Source organism: Symphodus melops (assembly GCF_947650265.1).
Source record: "Symphodus melops genome assembly, chromosome: 6".
NCBI lineage: Eukaryota > Metazoa > Chordata > Actinopteri > Labriformes > Labridae > Symphodus > Symphodus melops.
The window spans coordinates 962,043-979,544 of NC_136696.1; the positions used below are offsets into that span (position 1 = coordinate 962,043).

Genomic DNA, 17,502 nt, shown 5'->3' on the forward strand with positions numbered 1-17,502 from the left:
TCTGCTTGTTCTGCTCTGACTTAATGAGCTGGCTGAAGCTTCAGTGAGCTCAGAGCTCCGTCAGTGTCAGTGCTGCTCTGTTAGAATCTTTTTACAGCTGTCAGTCTGAAGAAACAGCAGAGACACACCCAGCTTGTTTTCATTGACTCACTTTATTCTCATTTCCATGTGTACACAGAGATTTTAGACAAACACTCAGGAAACAGGATTTGTCTCAAAGTCACTGAACTCTGTTGAACTTGGACTCAGCTTGATTTAGTTTGAAGCACAAATTCATCATTTCCTGATAAATCTTGAAGCTCCAGTGACCTGTGAGAGATCATCAAACAGGAAGTGAAAGTGATGACGCTGCTCAAACATTGAATATCAAAGGAAGAGGTGGGACGTGAAGAAGAACACACTTTGTTTCTTTTTTCATCTTTTCACTTTTGAGCCCAAAGTTTAAAAACAGGTTTCTGTTCTTTCTGCCCTTAAAGGGTTCAATCAGCTTTGTTACTTTCTGTATTGATTTCAAATGAGGAGGGTGAAGATGAATGAACATGAAGATGTAAACATGTCAGAGTGTCGTCATAAAGAAGTAAGGAGCAAACAACATGCAGTGAACAGGAGTTTACAGAGGAGCATCCAAAGTGTGTGAGATGTTTCAGTCCAGCATAAAGTGAGCTGCAGACTGAATGTTTCTGCTCCAGGAGCTAAAGAGTGGGAGGATTAAAGTCAAGCTGCACTTCATCACATGCTTCTCATGTGTTCATAAGTAAACTGTAGCCTGTCACTTTAAAGTGCTGCTGTGATGAGTTTCCATCTACAGACGTGTGAGTGCACATACTGCTGCTCAGGGTTGTTTTACATCATTAAGCTCCGCCTCCACAACATGAAGTCTGACTTCAGTGTAAACGGATGAGAGCAGATGACGAGGAGTGAGCGTCAGTTCCTCAGTCACACAGACAGAAACCTGCAAACTGTGTGGCTGACACTGAAGCAGATTCAGAGCAGAAGACATTCTTCATCCAACTCATTTCCTGTTTGTGTTCACACATGCAGCTCACTCTGAAAACATCTGGACAACTTTATGTAGCACCTTCAAAACAGATGTTTACAATGTGCTTTAATGGACCAAGCAAAGGCAGGAACTAATGATGCCTTCAGGGACTCTCTGTGCCTTTGAGCTTCAAGTCAACAACACGTGAACACGAATAATAATAATGATCTTATATGATTATCATAATAATAATGATCTTATATGATTATAACAATAATAATGATCTTATATGATAACAATAACAATAATGATCTTATATGATTATAATAATAATAATGATCTTTTATGATTATAACTCATGATTTCTCTGATTTATGTCTTTTTATATCAACAGCTGGGATTGAGTGTTTAAAGAGAGGATCCTGTTGTTCCTGACGATCACAGAGCTGGAAGCAGCAGCAGCTGGTGTTTGGTGAGTCTGTAACTGGGCCGTGTTACTGGGAGACTGACGGACCAATCACAGCTCAGATGAGTCTCAGTGCTGCAGTCTGAGCTGCTCTGAGATCAGCTCCACCGTCACACACAGGACCATGACCTCGGACTGTTTTCTATTCTCATATTCTGAACTTAAACTGCTTCATGACTCAACGAGCCAAGATGAACTCTTTGGATATAAATGTTTGTGTTACAGCACCACCCTGTGGACATGTGCAGTGCTGCACTCTTATTCACAGATAACAGTAGAAGTTGATGCCACCTGTTAAAGTGTGAAGTTGTGTTTGTAACCACGAGTCGTTGGTCGTCTGATAATAAATCAGTCGTCTCTTTGTTGGATCCAAACAAAGAGGAGGCTTCACTGAGTTTTTAAAAGAACTACAAACATGGATGTCTGGATCCAGGTGCAGACTCAGCACCTGAATATTGTTTCCTTCATAGCCTCCTTTAGGAAACACTGGAGCATCCTTTACCAAAGGAGATAAGACAGTGCCGACCCACAATTCATTGCGGCCACAACTTTTAAAGCGACTTGCTCATCCGACCCGTATCGGAGCGTTCAGGAGAACTAAGGATCTGTGAGAGGAGACGTGTGGAGACAATCTGCATATTGATTTGACTTATAATTATTTACAGCCTTTGTGTTTATTTCATTTCTTTTTATTGTGTGAAGAAGGTGAACTTTGCTATTATACATTCTTGTATCATGTTTGTGGAGATGATTTGATGTTATTTGATGATTTAATAAGAGAAATTGTAACAGGCCAATAAAACCTTGTTTATAAAAACAGAAAAGAGACGCAGATCATAGAAGTTAGCTCTGTAATAATTTACCTTAACTTAAACGATCTTAAACCCAGAGGTAAACTGTGAACTTGATGTTGATGTTATTAAACCATCACAGTGAAGTTTCCTGGTGTCTAATAAAGCCTTTTATTTTTATTCACACCACGTGGTTTTTAGGATTATTTCACCTGTAAGAAGGCTCAAACATTTTTAATGAAGATGTGAGAGTTGTCTTCCCGAGAGTTTTGAGATTTACCCAAAAATATTTCTGTTGATGAACGATCGTTAACTTCCTGCTAATTGAAATGGCTGAGAGTCACTGGTGGAAAAGGAATAATTCCAAAAATGTCCAAAAATGATGAAAAACGATTTCATTAAAAATGCGTGTGCACAAGTCTTAACGGGGGCTTCTCAAGGCTTAAAGGTGCCGCTGGTTATATTGAGAAACTTGAAGAAGAAACGTTGGTTAATAAAATACAAAATTGGAACAAAGAAAAACTGGAAAGTTAGCGCGCTTAAGTTTTAAAGTTCCGTCGTGACGAGCGGAATAACAAGGAGCAACAAAAGAAAAAACGAGAGTGAGAACTGGGCACGTGCCAACTTTTAAAGGGATCCGATTGTCAACGTCCCTTTTGATGACGTAGCGGCTTGGGCCGGCAAGTTTGTATCAGTTTACCGATTGATTAAAAAAAGAAAAACTTTATTTAAGACGTGTCGCACCATTGCACTTAAGATTTAGAGGTGCTGATCCTCATCCCAGCCGCCCCACACTCGGTAGCAAACCGCCCCAGTGCGCGCTGGAGGTCCGGGTTCGATGGAGCCAACAAGACCACATCATCTGCAAAAAGCAGAGACGAGATCCTGTGGTCCCCGAACCGGACCCCCTCCGGCCCCTGGCTGCGCCTAGAAATTCTGTCCATAAAAGTAATGAACAGAACTGGTGACAAAGGGCAGCCCTGCCGGAGGCCAACACGCACCGGGAACAGGTCCGACTTACTGCCGGCAATGCGAACCATACTCCTGCTCCGGTCGTACAAGGACCGGACCGCCCTTAGCAAAGGGCCCCGAACCCCATACTCACGGAGCACCCCCCAGAGGGCGCCGCGAGGGACACGGTCGAATGCCTTCTCCAAATCCACAAAGCACATGTGGACTGGTTGGGCAAACTCCCATGAGCCCTCGAGCACCCGCTGGAGAGTGTAGAGCTGGTCCAGTGTTCCACGGCCAGGACGAAAACCACATTGTTCCTCTTGAATCCGAGGTTCGACTAACAGCCGGAACCTCCTCTCCAGTACCCTGGAATAGACTTTCCCAGGGAGGCTGAGGAGTGTGATTCCCTGGTAGTTGGAACACACCCTCCGGCCCGCCGCCTCTCACCGCAGGCAACTCCAGAGAAGTAGAGAGTCCAGCCCCTCTCAAGGAGCTGGGTTCCAGAGCCCAAGCAGTGCGTGGAGGTGAGCCCGACTATATCGAGCCGGTACCTCTCAACCTCCTGCACAAGCTCAGGCTCCTTCCCCCCCAGTGAGGTGACGTTCCACGTCCCAAACGCCAGAAGCTGCGTCCGGGGATCGGGTCGTCGAGGCCCCCGTCGTCGACTGCCGCCCGATCCACATTGCACCCGACCCCTACGGCTTCCTATGTGGATGGTGGGTCCACAGGAGGACGGGCCCACGTCGTCCTTTCGGGCTGAACCCGGCCGGGCCCCACGGGCAAAGTCCCGGCCACCAGGCGCTCTCCTGCGGGCCCCAACCCCAGGCCTGGCTCCAGGGTGGGGCCCCGGCTCCGCCATGCCGGGCGACATCACGGTCCTATTTATGTTATTCATCATAGGGGTTTTATGAACTGCATTTAGTCTGACCCGTCGCCTAGGACCTGTTTGCCTTGGGTGACCCTGCTGGGGGCTCAAAGCCCCCAACAACATAGCTCCTAGGGTCATTTGAGTGCTCAAACTCCCCCACCACAATAAGGTAGCAGTTCAGGGGGGAGTGTTTAATTCAAATGTATTAATTTCTTAAGGTGGTAGAACGACTGCATTGAAGTCTATGGTATAACGTCCAGACCTATCCAGACATCGAGAGGCCTCACAAAAACCAAAGGTGAACACAAACCTTTTCCATAAAATTGTGCACATTGGAAAATCTAAATTATCGTTGTCTGGTTTGGGTATAGACGGTGTTAATGTCTAAATTTAGAAATCGAACAGAAGGCCTTACGAAAAGAAGTCAGGGGCGAGAGACTGACTAGGAAACCAGGGGCGAGAGACTGGTTTGTAAGCTAGGGGCGAGAGACTGGCTGGGTTGAATGTTGGGCTGGGTCTTTTCTTCTGACACTGAATGATGTAAAGAAGGCAACAGGTTGAACGCTGGTCATTTCAGTCAACAGAGAACTGTGTGTGGGATCATTGGGGAGGCGGTGAATCAGCAGAAGTGTATTAAAACTGTTTGTGAGTCTGGGATAGAACCCCCAGTGACTGGCCGCAGTTGTCATTAAGACTGCTGTAGAAGCTTGCCAGTTAGGACTCCAAATAGGGCATTGCGTCTATACATTTTCTGCTGTTCACGTGTATATAGTGTCTTTTGTTGTGTGTTAACTTGGACAGAAGTTCTGTTCCTTAAGTTCAAGTACAAATATTTAGAGATATATATTTTTTTATTCCGTTCGCACCTCCTTTGGACCTCCTTTTCTCTTTTCTCTCACTGGTTCAGAGAGTGGAAAGGGGAAAGGTAGGGTTTTTTTCTTCTACCCTGTTACTAGTATTTTGAGCAACACCTTTAGTTCTACCTAGTAGATGTGTGTGTGCTGGTGGAGTCTTTGGATGTGTGAGTGAGTGCTTTACAGCCTGAGTAGATGTGTGTGTGTGCTGTTGATGTCTGTTGGTGTGTGTGTTTGTGTGCTGTGTGGTGCTGTGTGTGAAGGCCTGTGTAATTATTTTGTTTGAGTGTGATTGATAAATAGAATTTTAGTGTTATTAAATAAGCAATAATAGTGGAACATTTCCTGAAGGAGAGGAGTAGATCTTTTAAAATTCTTCTAAAAGGTTTAAAATAGATGAACTATACATTTGCATAGTTAAGATGAGGAGTTCCTTTCTAACTGCTGGAAGATTCATTTTGGGGTTTGGCTATTGATTGGAAGAGTGGGGCTCTGGTCTGTGTGCTTGTTGACTTGTGCACTGGGTTGATCAGTATCTTTAAAGGAGAGATTAGATAGTGTGTTTTACAGGAGAGAAGAAGGCCCCATCGGGTCGTCGATGCTAAATATATAGCTAAATATATAGCTAAATTTGAGCATTGATTAATTCAAGGAGCGTAGGAAATGAGTTAGCTGTCGGAGATCACTAGTACTTATTTGCATGCATCTATTATGCAAACAACCCACTTTGTTTTTTACATTCTTAAAGAAACATAGAAAAAAGTGGGATATAGACGGGCATTGATGCATAATATATGCAGTGGCTGTAGTAAAAGCCCTTGTAAAGACAACACATAGTGTGACTTTCTTCATCCTTATCTAAAGCATTTACCGTGACAAATCTCAGACAAACAAAGTTGTAAATAGTTTTGTTCCATCCACACATTATTTACACTGCAGAAAGCATAAACATAGCTGACTAAATGAACCTTTACTTCTCACATCTGTGAAGAACAAGTCCAGAAATATGTCAAACTAAAGGCTAATTTGTCAAATGTGTATATTGCTCATTTAGAGGTGAGTTGACATCTGTTCCCCATTACAGGTCTCGGAGATCCACTCCTAATTCTTTTGATTTGACTAAAGGTCCCACTTATATAGATTCGATTGGGGTACCTAGGGGGGTTCCAGATGAGTATAAATTAGCAGATCAGGTAGCTGCAGGATTCGAGAACATTCCCATCATCTCTTCTATTTTTCCAATAACACCTAGTAAGAATGTAGATAGAATTAATTATATACATTATAATGTTCAATGGCTTGCAAATTTAACCAGGGATGCTGTTGCTGGATTGTCAGAGCAAATGGCAGCCACCTCTCTGATGACTGTACAAAATAGAATGGCCCGAGACATGCTTCTGGCTGAGAAGGGTGGAGTGTGTCACATGTTTGGAGATCACTGTTGTACCTTTATTCCCAATAACACAGCCCCGGATCGCTCAGTCACTAGGGCGCTTGCTGGTCTCCGCACTCTGTCTGAAGAGATGACGGAACATTCTGGAGTATACAGCCCATTCAATAGCTGGGTGGATCGAATGTTTGGTAAATGGAAGGCTGTCTTTCTGTCTATACTAACCACTATCATAATGGTTATTGCTTTGCTTGTGCTCTGTGGGTGTTGTTGCATTCCATGCATCCGCTCCCTCTCAATACGTTTGATTTCTACTGCTATTGAAGGTAAATTAGATGCTCCTCCCCCTTATCAGTTGCCCTTGATTGCATGTGAGACTCAGGCTTTGCTACTCTCCGATGCTCCAATTATTGAACTAGATCTCCAATGTTTGTGAAGAAGATTCTTTATAAATTGATCTCATGTTTGATGAGGTCAAAAGGGGGAGTTATTAGAATAATAGGCCTCTTTCTACTTATAATCAAAGTGTTTACTGCAATAATGTATTGTTGAATAAAGGTTTGATCACCAAATACAAAGGAATGATTAGATATCCATTGTATGAATGATGTTTGTTCACATTTATATTATATCAGTTATTATATCATGTTCATTCTAAGTGTTTTAATCTAATTGTTTGAGATTTTAGTTCACAGGTTAAAGGTATTCTGTGAAGAGGGCTTGCAGAAGTGATTACACATTCCAACATGTGTTTTGATGTGGCCCTTTAAACTGAATCACTCACCAAATCAAACATAGGTTTAGTTTAAAGCCCTGAACAGTTAATCACTCATCCACATTGATAGGTTCAGTGGGCCTTGATAGTTAATCACTTAAGAGGTTTGTTGCTTAAAAGGAAATGATTACTAGACTAGATGTCTGCTTGTGATAAGAAACAGGCCAGGTAGGATGTGTCTTCCCCTACAGAAGGACAAAGGATTCGGGAGTATGATGCACCAATGAGAGAAGCGGAACCAAACATCAGGAGGCGCATAATCTGGAAAGATGTCCCAATCAGAGGAAGGAAACTGCACGTTCTCAAATTCATAATTTGGTTAGATAATCTTTGTCTAATGTATAAAAGGGTTCAGGGAAAGATAGTCGGGGCTCAGACTTCATGAACTGACCAGGTATCTGTCTGTTGTCAGGGACAAGTAGTGTTGAACCCAGAGAATCTGTAACTTCTATTCTTGATTCATCGGGTTAATAAACTCTGTTAACCTGAAAGAGACGTCTTCAGTCATTCCTCTCATCCCATCAAAAGAATGCGCAGAGATTTGAGGTAATTATTTAGAGGAGTCAGATTTCTATTAACATTTAGGAAAAGGATTAAATAGCAACTTTTAGCCTTCACATGCTAATGTTAGCGCTCTATAGTTAGCTGGTAGCGTCAATCACCTGTGTCCTGCATTGTAGTGTTAGCACACTTTAGTTAGCTGGTAGCTTCAATCACCTGTATCCTGCATTGTAGTGTTTGCACACTTTAGTTAGCTGGTAGCTTCAGTCACCTGTATCCTGCATTGTAGTGTTAGCATTCTAATGTTAGCACACTTTAGTTAGCTGGTAGCTTCAATCACCTGTATCCTGCATTGTAGTGTCAGCATGCTAATGTTAGTGCTCTTTAGTTAGCTGGTAGCTTCATGTAAACTGACACAGAATGATGTAAAAACTCTTCATCCAAATAATCATTGAATATGTTCTTCTTCTTCTTGACTCAAACAGCTTTTATACACAAGGGGAGGAGCCGGCCGTCCCGTCCATGTAAACACAGCTCTGACAACAACACAGCCAGCAGGACTCCAGCTTCTCCCTCACTGTAGACAGTCAGGACTCACACACACATTTACACACACAGAGAGAGTGGAGTTATGATGTGTTGATGTGTAACATAAATATTCTTCTTTGGGGTTTTATTAGTTTAGATCTGTAAACATGGAGCAGCAGCGTTCAGTATATCTGAACAACCTCCCAGAACACTGCTGATCTGCTGGAAGCTGAAGACTGACCTGTTTACAGCTGCCTTCTGTTGAAATATCTTCAGAAATGTTTCTTCATTTACATTTTAATCAAAGCACAGAAACGTTTATTATCTGTAGTGTGTTTTTATCTCTGTGTTCTTTTCATTCACTGCTCTTTGTTTGGCCCTTCATGGAGCTCTGAATCACTTTGTTGCAGCTTTAGAAACTAGCATGCCTCCTTCTAGTGGAGCTGTTTCTGTGTGTGTGTGTGTGTGTGTGTGTGTGTGTGTGTGTGTGTGTGTGTGTGTGTGTGTGTGTGTGTGTGTGTGTGTTGCGTGTGAGTGTGTGTGTGTGTGTGTAGATTGTAGGGGTTATTACACTCTTCTTAAAGAAAGGAGGAAATGTTTTCCTGGGAGCTGCTGCACCTCCTCCGTCACAAAGAAAAATCTGGATTCAGGTGTGAGACCAGAACCAGAACCAGAACCAGAGCACACATTACAGCGACTCTGAAGTCTCTGCATTGTGCTCCTCTAACATGTGTCTCTCGTCTGTCTCCAAACCCCCCAATGATGAGAAAAGTCTATCCTCTCCGTCTCCTGCCTGCTCCACTTACAGACAACGTGTCCTCAAACAGGCCGTTTGATGATGAATAGATAGATGAATAAAAAGGTAGAAGAAGCAAGTGTGTGTGTGTGTGTGTGTGTGTGTGTGTGTGTGTGTGTGTGTGTGTGTGTGTGTGTGTGTGTGTGTGTGTGTGTGTGTGTGTGTGTGTGTGTGTGTGTGTGTGTGTGTGTGTGTGTGTGTGTGTGTGTGTGTGTGTGTGTGTGCACGTCTGACTGTGTGTGTATGTGAAGCTCCGTAATGTGAATTCACAGACTCGGACGTCACAGGATCAATCTGATGGTATGAAGACGTGGTGGAGGCTGAGCGTGGTTACTGCTCGCAGTTTGAAAACGTGTGAGAGACAAAAACATGGTGGATCTTCGGCTGGGAGGAAGAGTTCAGAGAGCGATAAGGCGCTCAGCTGCTTCTTACTCTAACTAGACTGAGAGCGGTGTCACCTAAAGGTCAGGTTAAAGATCTGAAGGTGACACTGTCAGCTTCTTGATTAGAGTCAAACACACACACTTCACTGTTCCCCCCCGCTGCTCCTCTGACCCCGCCTCTCTCTTTTTGTTACTAAAGCAGAGGGATGACTCTGTCCCTCCTGCACACTCAGACTGAAGGTGAACTGTTAGAATATGGCAGGTTGAATCAGCGGTCTGAGCAGGGCGTCACGTGAGGAAGCACAGAGCTCTGAGACGACTTCCTGTGACCACGTGGCATCAGTGAACGCACCGAGGCGTCCTGTCACATCCCTCCATCACTCCCCAAATCCCTCAGTCCCAACCTCATCACTCACTTCTAACCTCATTGGTTGATTCCTTTTCCACCGAGGGCGCCTCCTCTCCTGCAGCACACACACACACACACACACACACACACACACACACACACACACACACACTCATGACTTCCCTGTGTGTTGACATGTACAGAGCTGGGTGTGATTTGGCTGCTGCTGTCCCCGAGGCGTTTATCCTCTGTGTGAGACTGTTATTGTTGGAGGGACACAGAAGCTGAGGCCCCCTCCAGAGTCTGTTATTCCTGCTGTGAGACCCTGTGAAGGAGGAGCTGTCAGCCTCCTCATCCCTCCTGCCTGCATGACCACCATGAGGTCCAGGGTCTACAGCTCTGCCCCCCCTCCCCACCTGACATCCCGAACATCGACTCTCACGTCTCTAAACCCACCTGTTCAAACAAGCCTCCTGTTTTTAATGTAGTTAAACCTGTTAATTATTGATTTATGTTCTCACACTGTCCTCAGCTTGTCTTTGGCTCTAGTGTCCGATGATTAGAGGCTCATCCCTCCTGTCCTTCAACCAGAAGAAGAAGCAGATTCATGTGTGCTGAGAAGAAGAGGAAAGGCTGCAGTGTTTCCTCAGAGGTTACTGTTTTAATATTCAGAATGATCGATGGATTTATAAAATGCAGCGTTTCCATCAGAACAGAAGGAGTAAAGCAGCGTGGGCCTGGGAGAGCAGCATTTACATCAGGATGTAGCATTACAGATCCAGGAGGACCAGTGCTGCCAGACTGGAGGCTCTGGTGTGAAGACCAGACCAGACCTGAGTGCAGGTGGGGGATGAGGTCTGAGAGGGACTGGGGGGGACGAGGTTTTGGATGTGGTGTGAGACTTCACTGGGAGCCGTGAAGGTGGATGAGGGTGCTGGACTTCTGCTCATCCTGGAGTCTGTCTCTGTGTGGTACCCCGAACCAGACCCGGCCTGAGACTGATCCTGCATCAGGGTGTGTGAGTCTGGAGATGTTTGTTTTTGTGATGTAGAAAAACAGGCAGGAAGTGAGTTCAGGCGGGCGGGTGGAGCAGCCATCAGCATGGAGGATAACTCCAGCCTTTTAGAGGATTCATCTTCAGAGAGTTCAAAGCTGCTGCAGGTGAAATGTTCTGATGTTCTGTTTGGACTCCAGAGAAAGGAAGAATTAAATCTGCAGGTTGTGTCCAACAAAGCAACGCTCTCCCCCCGATGACTTCACTTTCTGTGGTTGCAGCTTTCAGCCCTTTTCAGACAGAATGATGGCGGCTCCAGTAAACGCCTTTGGTTTCACGCTGTTTGTGATTAATGGAACATCAAGAGCCGATCTGAGCTCAGCGTGATTTGTTCCTGAGGACACGAGTCTGCCCGGGACACACACATCATTAATGAACGAGGGGAGTGTGTGTGTGTGTGTGAAGCTGTCTCTGAGAGGGACAGGAGAGCGTCCCTCCTTTGAGTCGTGTCTTTACACAGAACAAATCTCAGCTTGTTGTTCCTCGTGGTTCAGATGCTGCAGGAGAGATTGTGTCTGTTGAAACAAGCGAAGAGGAAGCAACCTTTTCCTGAAGCTGGATATTACAAATGTTGTGTTGTAAGGAAGTGGTTTTGGTAAATACTCTGTTTGACTTACTTGCTCATCTAAAGCTACGACATGCAGCTGGTTAGCGTAGCATAGCACAAATAGTGTGTAAATAAAGTTGGTGTGAAGGTGAAACATGTTCAGCACAGTGAGAGGGAGGGAAAGTCTCCCACATGTTCATTTCATGTAAAGACGCTTTAACAAGCTCCTGGCAGCAGGAACTTCAACTGCTCCATCAGTGGAGGTCTGAGGGAGTCAAACGAGCCTGGAACTAAACTGACTCAAGTCTTATTGTGTGTCTTTGTTTTCACTGCAGAGCCGGGTGGGGGGGCAGGATGGAGTGCTCCTGGAAGACGCTGCTGCTGCTGGTCTGTGCGTCTCTGGGGGTGCAGTACACCGCCATCCGCACCCTGAGGGACTCCCTGTCTGGACCCTGTGAGGGAGCGTCCCACTGCAGCTCCACGCCAATCAGCACTGAGGATTCATACAAACTGTATGTTGAAGAGTCAAAGCAGACTGAAGCTTCAGTAAAGGACAGACGAGAGGAAAGACAAACACCTGCAAACTGTCTCAAGTATAAAAACCACCATATGCACAAGTTTACCTGCAGTTATTGAAATAAGTGAAAATAAGAAATGTCCAAATATTGGCTGCTTAGGAGCTCATATTGTTTATAGCAGAAGATAAACTTTATTGATCCTGCCAGGGGAAATTCAATCACACACACACACACAGCTCAGAAGCGCTAGCTCGCTATCAGACCGATTTCCAGATTTGGTCGGTGCTGGGACTTGAACCGGTGACCTTCTGGTTCCCAAATTCGTCCTGAGCTGCTGCTGCTGCCACCTCATCACTGGTCTCACATCAGAGCACAGAGTCTGCATGGATATCATGTCAACAAGATCAAAGTGGACACGGTCACAGAATAAGTTGGACATGGAAGCAGTTTGGAGAAAGACGTGTCATCAAAGGTGTAAGTGAAGCAACAGACAGACTCCCACAGCTCATTAAATCCTCCCTCAAGAAGAACAGGACGGAGAAATGACACATCCCTGATTCTCTAATTGATCTCCTTTAATGTGCTCATCAACTCCTGGTCAGCAGTGATGTATTTAGAGATGGGCTGCTTCCTGTAACCACATGACTGACTGGTGCATCTTGACTCTCTGAGCTGTTGAAGCTTCATCAGCTTGATGTGTTGACGTTCTCCTGGGTGGAAGTCCAGACGAGAACAGATTCAGCTCTCTGAAATGAAACAACTCATTTAGTCTTGATGCTTGTGCTGCTCTCTTGCAGACTCCAGGTGGAGACCGTTGTGTGATGACGGTTGGATGCAGGCGGCGTCGCCACGGAAACACATCCTGCTGTTTGCCACGACCCGCAGCGGCTCGTCCTTCACGGGGCAGCTGCTCAACCAGCACCCGGAGGTGTTCTACGTGTTTGAGCCTCTCTTCCACGTGCAGCAGGCCTTCACCAACTCCAGCAGCAGCCGCCCGCGCCGCCGGCCGGACCGCCGGGCGCTCCTGGGAGCGTACAGGGACCTCCTCCTCAACCTCTACGCCTGCGACCTTCACTTCATGGAGAGCTACATCCGCCCTGAGCCGCAGGACCACGTCACCAGCGCCTTGTTCCGTCGAAGCTCCAGCCACGCCCTCTGTGCCCCTCCCGCGTGCTCGGAGGGAGGCGGGGGCGTGGCCTCAGACCTACCCGATGAAAGCTGGTGTCCGAAGAAGTGCGGCGCTCTGAACCTGACTTTAGCGTCCCTGTCGTGTCTGTCGAGGAGAAACGTGGCCATAAAGACGGTGCGTGTCCCTGAGGTTGGCGACCTGCGCACCCTGACCGAAGACCCTCGCCTGGACCTGAAGATCATCCACCTGGTGAGAGACCCCCGAGCCGTCCTGGCCTCCCGCATCATGGCCTTTCCAGATCAGTTCCGTGCTTGGAAGATATGGAACTCCACGGGACGGCAGCCCCGTCACATGGACCTGTCCCAGATCAGCAGCACCTGTAAGGACATGTCAGCCTCCGCAGAGACCGGCCTGCAGAGACCGGCATGGCTGCAGGGACGCTACATGCTGCTGTGATACGAGGACCTGGCGTTTGACCCGGAGGAGAAGGCGGCTGAGATCTACAGGTTCGTGGGGCTGGAGATGGGGGAGCGAGTGCGTCTGTGGATTTCAAAGAACACCAACAGTCATGTGTCTGCTCCCTCCCAGTGGAATTACAGATACTCCACCAGCAGAGACTCCAGAGCCGCCGCCCAGAGCTGGAGGCTTGGACTCAGCTTGGACATGGTGAGGACGGTGCAGCGACTGTGCAACCACACGCTCACTCTGCTCGGGTACAAACCGGTTCAGTCTGCAGCTCAGCTCAGAAACCTGTCGCACAGATTAATCCAACACCTGAGCTTTGACACCCACACATGAGCCTTTCTCATGTATGCACATGCACGCCTTGAGCTGCCGTTTCCCCTCCTCTCACCACTAATCACACTCACACAAGAGGACGGGGACACATCTCCTCAGCTTCTTTCAGGACTCAGAAAGAAGATGTTGGTTCAGAGTCACCATTTCCAAAGTCAAAAACACTTGTAATGGCGGCTTGCTTCACTTTGAGGTGGACAGGCTGCAGGAGTTTGCTCTCATGAAAAACAATGTGCTCAGTGTTCAGGACTAACACACATGTAAAGACACCAACCAGCCAGGCTCAGACTGAATGTGGATTCTGAAAAGACAAACAGCCAATCAGAGTTTGTGGTTTCAGGTTGGGGGGCGGGGCGTTCCTGTGGACACGCCCCTGCTCACAGGTGTCCCTCACAGCGTGAGCGAGGTGAGCTGAACAGAAGCACTGAGGGGAGTTTACAGGAGTTGTGTGCAGCTTTGGAACAGGACTGTTTCTCTCCTCTCTGTCGTCGTGCTGATGGGATGAACGTTATTTCACTTGTTTCATCAGAGTCATTTCATTTCACTCCTTCTTCACTGTTTTTATCAAAGACATGAAAAGAGCTTTCATCCTAACTCTCTGTACTTCTCAGAGCGGGCCACCCAAACTCGCCTTCTTTTATTGCTGCGTTTTCAAACAATGTCATGAAATCTTCTGCAGCTCGATGACGACAGAACAAAAACTGTGAATGCTGTTTGTGTTTATATTTGTAAAGACTTTTTAATAAACCATTCATAAGTTAAACACCACACAGCCGTGTGTGTGTGTGTGTGTGTGTGTGTGTGTGTGTGTGTGTGTGTGTGCGTGCTGCAGCTTCTCTCGTCCTTGTGTCTGAGCGCCGTGAGGCAGCGTGCCTACTCCACACACGGGCCCATTCATGTCCACGGCGTGCTGCTCTCTGGAGAGAAAGGCTGAGCTCGTTTCAGAGGAGGAGCTGGATCGGATGAGTAACAGAAGAACCTTTGATTGACAGTGATTTTCTCTCCTTTGAATCTTGCATGGAGGCGGAGCTTGTTGCCCGCTGGGCGCTGTGAGCTTCAGTGTGATGGACAGTCTACAGTTTGAGCAGAGCGCTCATGCTAACCATGCTAGCATTAAATGGGAGCTGAAATATTCTCTGATGTATTTTTAGACTCCAGCGGTCCTTCAGCTGCTGACAGCGGAGGAATCTCAGCGCTGCCCCCGCAAACAATCGATCTAGATCTCCAGCTGAGGAGGAACAGGATTTAAGATGCGTGCAGAACAGATTGTCTTTCTTTCTCCAAATATATTCTTCTGTTAGTCTGATTGAAATGAGAGAACCATGTGCCAGCTGAAACACTTTCCTTTCAGACGTCAAAAAATCAAATGAAACGGTGGCGCCGATAGCGCAGCGGCAGCGCGCGCGCACCATGTTGCGAGGGTCTGCTCCGAACAGCGGTGGCCACTTTCCCGCATGTCTCTCCCCACTCTCTCCCTGTTTCAGACTCTATCCACTGTCCTATCAATAAAGGCAAAAAGGCCAAAAATAAACCTTAAAAAAAAAAAAAAAAGAATCAAATGAAACATCCTTTAAAAAGAAATATATTGTGCTTTTAGTGTTAATAATACAGAATTATAACTACAGTGGCTGGGAAGTCAAAAATAATAAAAACTTACAAAGCTGGAGAGAGATTTAGATTTTTATAAAACAAATGTACAAGTGGCAGAACACCTTCAAGAAACAAATTTACAAATAAATAAAATCTTGTCAGACACGAGACGCACCGAGCATCAACCTCCAATGCTGAAGTGCAAAATCCTGCAGTTCCTTGAGTGTCCACTAGGGTCAAATGACAAACAGAATTTGAATTCTAAAATGATTTAGCACATTTTTAACATCTACTGAATATGAGAGATTTATTTATTTTAAAATTCTCCTTCTGTTGCCTCACACCTGCTGAAATCAGCACCTCACTATGTGGTCGAAGGCACAGAACACTGAGGTGCAGGAAGGCTAATACATCTAATACGATCAGGTTACACTCCGACAGCCCGACATGGTCACAACACTGTTTGCTCTCATTCACACACCTGGCTGTGATCACCTGTAGTCTTGGCTTTCAGCACATTAAGTTAAAGCTCCACATAGTGTTCAGGAGAGGAATTACACACTTACACAAAGGAAGACAGAAAGACAACAACTAAAGAGGGTTTAGTGGTTGTCATGGTGATGGTGTTATAAAGGTGGGATCAGTTGGAGGTGACCCGGCCAGGGCTGAATGTGAATCTGGCTCCAGCAGAGTCATCGGGCTGCACATGATGCAGCTAAGCTTGGCTGCTGTTTGGAGAAAGCTTTCAATATTTGTCCAGCAGGTGGCGCTGCTGCTTTAAAATGAGCTAAGTCTCAAACACACCAAACTTTGAAATCCAATCGATGGGGTCGATCTCAAAATCTGACACGTTATGCAAAGATAATTATCATATTGATATCAAACAGCTGTGACATAGATCACAGGTTAGTGTTCATCTTTACTTCATTTAATTTTCAGAGAGGAATCTCCTTCAGGAGTTTACACTTCTGTAGGATCTCCTTCACACACCTTCATCTTCTTCTATTATTTATTCACAGATTAAAAAGAATTACAATTCCATTAATCCAAAGTCTGTGACCTGGTGACCAGCTGCCTGAAGAACCACAACATGTTTTAGTTCCTCCATTTCCCTCATACTAAGCAATATTTATATTTCTGCTACAGTTTAGTTCATATTGTGTGATATTTACATTTTATATTTCAGCAATATCTATCCATAGTTTACTATGCTGCTACCTGTAAATAACTTTACTATACAGAGCCCATTTTACCTTCATTAGAGTTACTTTTTTATATTCCTCTTCTGTGATTTCTTTTTAGCTGTGTGCACTTTAAGATGAAGCCAAATTATGTATTGACAATAGAGACACTCAATTCTATTATTTTCTGGTAATAGAAACACTAACCTCTAATCACTGAACACATGAACACAATGAGACTAAAGGCTAGGCTATAGAAAGCATTGAAGATGGTGATACTGTTGTTATGTAGGACTGTATGTATGTATGTAAGACTCCTGCTTCTTCATTAATCTCTATATAAACCTGCAAACATCTTTGTCATCGACTCAAACTGACAGATGTCTCATCTTTGTCACTTTGTTGTGAAATTAATAAAAACTCTGGAGAAGTTGTTTTTATTCCGACGCTGACTGTTGGTCTTGAACTCATCAACACAAACAAGACGTGTCCTGCGCATGCGCCGCACCTTTTGACGCAGCCGTTACCTTTTGAATCCAGAAGAATCGACAGAAATCAAGAAGGAAGAAAGAAAACAACTTTACATTTTTCTGTGAGAGAATACAGGGAGACTGATGTGTGAGTAAGCTGGGGTTTGTTTTAATCTAAAGTAAATTCAGTTTAAGTCCAAAACCGGAGTTAAGACTGTGCTAGCAGCAACCAGACCAGTGTTTGAGTTTAACACAGTGGCCGTCCTATCAGCTCTCTTTCAGTCAAGTGTGTGCAGTGCATGTGTGGTAGTCAACAGCTACTGGAAACAGAAGATATAATATACTTATTGGATGTATCTTTAACGGAAAAACTGTAAAAACAGACTCGCTGACTGGAAGACAGCCCTTATCACGGTCACACTTCAAACCTAAACACCGACATCTTCAGTAAAGATGACTGAGTTAAATAACTGCATTCCTGTCGGTCCACTAACTCACCTGCCTTTCTGCACACTCTTGACCTGTTCACTCATTACACATAACCACATGAAAACGGTTACTGAGGACAATGTGCTGCTGAGATT

At 45.3% G+C, this 17,502-nt stretch overlaps 1 protein-coding gene and 1 pseudogene across 2 annotated transcripts in view; both read left to right on the plus strand.

Moving 5' to 3' along the window:
• The window catches only part of LOC306825396 (uncharacterized protein), a 498,202-nt gene that overhangs the window by 251,497 nt on the left and 229,203 nt on the right, over positions 1-17,502 (plus strand). The gene's annotated exons all lie outside the window — the stretch shown is intronic.
• LOC306825782 (carbohydrate sulfotransferase 1-like) lies at positions 11,558-13,680 on the plus strand (annotated as a pseudogene). Its single transcript has 2 exons — positions 11,558-11,747; positions 12,551-13,680. The product of its transcript is annotated as a carbohydrate sulfotransferase 1-like (transcript).